This window comes from Neoarius graeffei, chromosome 11 (assembly GCF_027579695.1).
Source record: "Neoarius graeffei isolate fNeoGra1 chromosome 11, fNeoGra1.pri, whole genome shotgun sequence".
Taxonomy (NCBI): domain Eukaryota; kingdom Metazoa; phylum Chordata; class Actinopteri; order Siluriformes; family Ariidae; genus Neoarius; species Neoarius graeffei.
In genome coordinates this window covers 48021935-48024045 of record NC_083579.1, presented here as the reverse complement: position 1 = coordinate 48024045, position 2111 = coordinate 48021935, and positions in this window count along the sequence as shown.

Sequence of the window (2111 nt, the reverse complement as noted above, 5' to 3'; positions counted from 1 at the left end):
TATTTGTGAAGTCCTTGGCTATTCTTGTGGTGATTTCTTGGTCAGTGCAGCATAAACAAAAGAGCAAAGCTTCTTTTCTCACGTAGCATTTTTCAGCATCACTTTAATAAGATATCCAGTGTAGAAGTAGTGAAGACAGCAATCTTTGGGTTCAGTGTTCCATAATGCAATGCAGTTCTCCGACTCCGCTGCTGATTTATAGCAGAGACTCGGCTCAGCTTGTTAGCTATCTACACGATGACAAGCACAATGACGATGGTATTAGCATAAAAGTTGATGATGTGGAAGCTTGTGTTTCAGCAGTCATTCAACAGTATTGTGAGTAATGTAGGAAACCACTGACTAAAGTGAAAATAGATCAACATGTTGGATGAAAGATTTGTTTTAAGGCAGTTAAGAATTTCATGACAAATCTTGGATGACGCTGATTACATGTTCAGTGTTACAATTAACATTGCAAAATAATGACCAGTAGATGTCAGTAGGTTGTTGTGATTTCTTCTCCAGTTTCTCTGATGCTTTATTATTATTATTATTATTATTATTATTTATTTTGGTTGTTATTGCCTGACTTAGTGGTGCATGCACAAACATTTCCAGCCTAAAATTAATCTTAGCTGACAAAACAACGATCTTTATAGCTTGAAATTCTTCCGGAAGCATGGAAGCACAACACTAGCTGACTTAGCATTACTGTATATCACCTACAAATAAGACTAATGAATTAAAAGGACACAAGGGACATGATTACACGACTGTATAGGAGCAGCAAAGTGAAAATTTCTGGGCATGTATTCAGCTCACATGTTTTTGATATTACTGATGACATTTCAATAAAGCAGTGTCAGATATTTTATATTGGCACGGCTGTGATTCAGTACGGCATTCTTGCTTGTGCGATATTGCTGACCTGAAATGCCACTGCAATGATTGCCTGTGTGATATTGCTTTTATACAACAGTTCTATTAAAAAAAGACCTTAAAGTTGAGCAACTGACATTTCAGACACAATATAGCCAAAGATTTTGTTTATAGTTGCCCTGTTAATGAATATAGTTCCCAAACAAGAGACAGCTGGATAGTGTTTCATGTTGCCATGCCAATGCACAGACTGACTGACAGCCCATAATAAGTGTATTAACAGTTTCAATAGAACAACCTGTTTCTAGAAATGGATATTTATGTGGCGAACACTGACAAGCAGAGTGATGTTATACTAAATATCAGCACTTCTAGAACGCCACTCGGCCAATTAAATTACTGGACCGGAACTAACTGCTGTATAATGGCATTTATATAACAGTTAGTTCCACTCCACTAATTTGATTGGTTGAGCGGTGTTCCAGCAGTGCTAATATTCTGTATAAGGACACTGGGATGTTTTACTGTGTGTCTCATGCCACTTGTCTTTGTCCTGCACAGAGAATACCACTTCCTTGTTGAGACAGAACTTACTACAGTAGTGTTCGCAAAATCATCAGCTGACACGGTAAATTATACTTTTCAGAAATATAAATTTTGACTTAAAATACTAAAGCAGGGGTCATCAAACTATGGCCCACGGGCCGACTCCGGCCCACCACCCCCCTTTGACCGGCCCCTCTGCCCCCCACCAATTGAACCAGCCCTATGAGGCAATCCCCAAAAATGGTCATGGCCTATTTTTTTTTAATTGCTTTTTGGCAAATAATAACATGTCTGCATCTTGCATTTTGTTGATTTTATCAATTAAAATTGATATTTAGTTATAAAATGAACTATTCATATTTTCCGAATTTTCGTCATATGCTCGCGATCAAGCAGTGACGGGCAGCGCACGCGCAGAGAACTGTCAGTGTTCAGGACAGCAAAATGGCTAAGCGAAAAGCTGACAGAGAGTGCAGAGTTTTTAAAGAACAGTGGACCACCGATTATTTTTTCGTTCAGTGTAAGGACCGTGCAGTTTGTCTTGTATGTAAAGAAAGTGTGTTGGTTTTCAAAGAATATAATCTGCGTCGTCACTACGAAACCCGCCACAAAGGGTATGCTAGTTTGCGAGGGCAAACAAGAGAAGACAGGATTCGGAGGATGAAACGCGGACTGGCTGCACAACAGAATGTATTCCTTCGCCA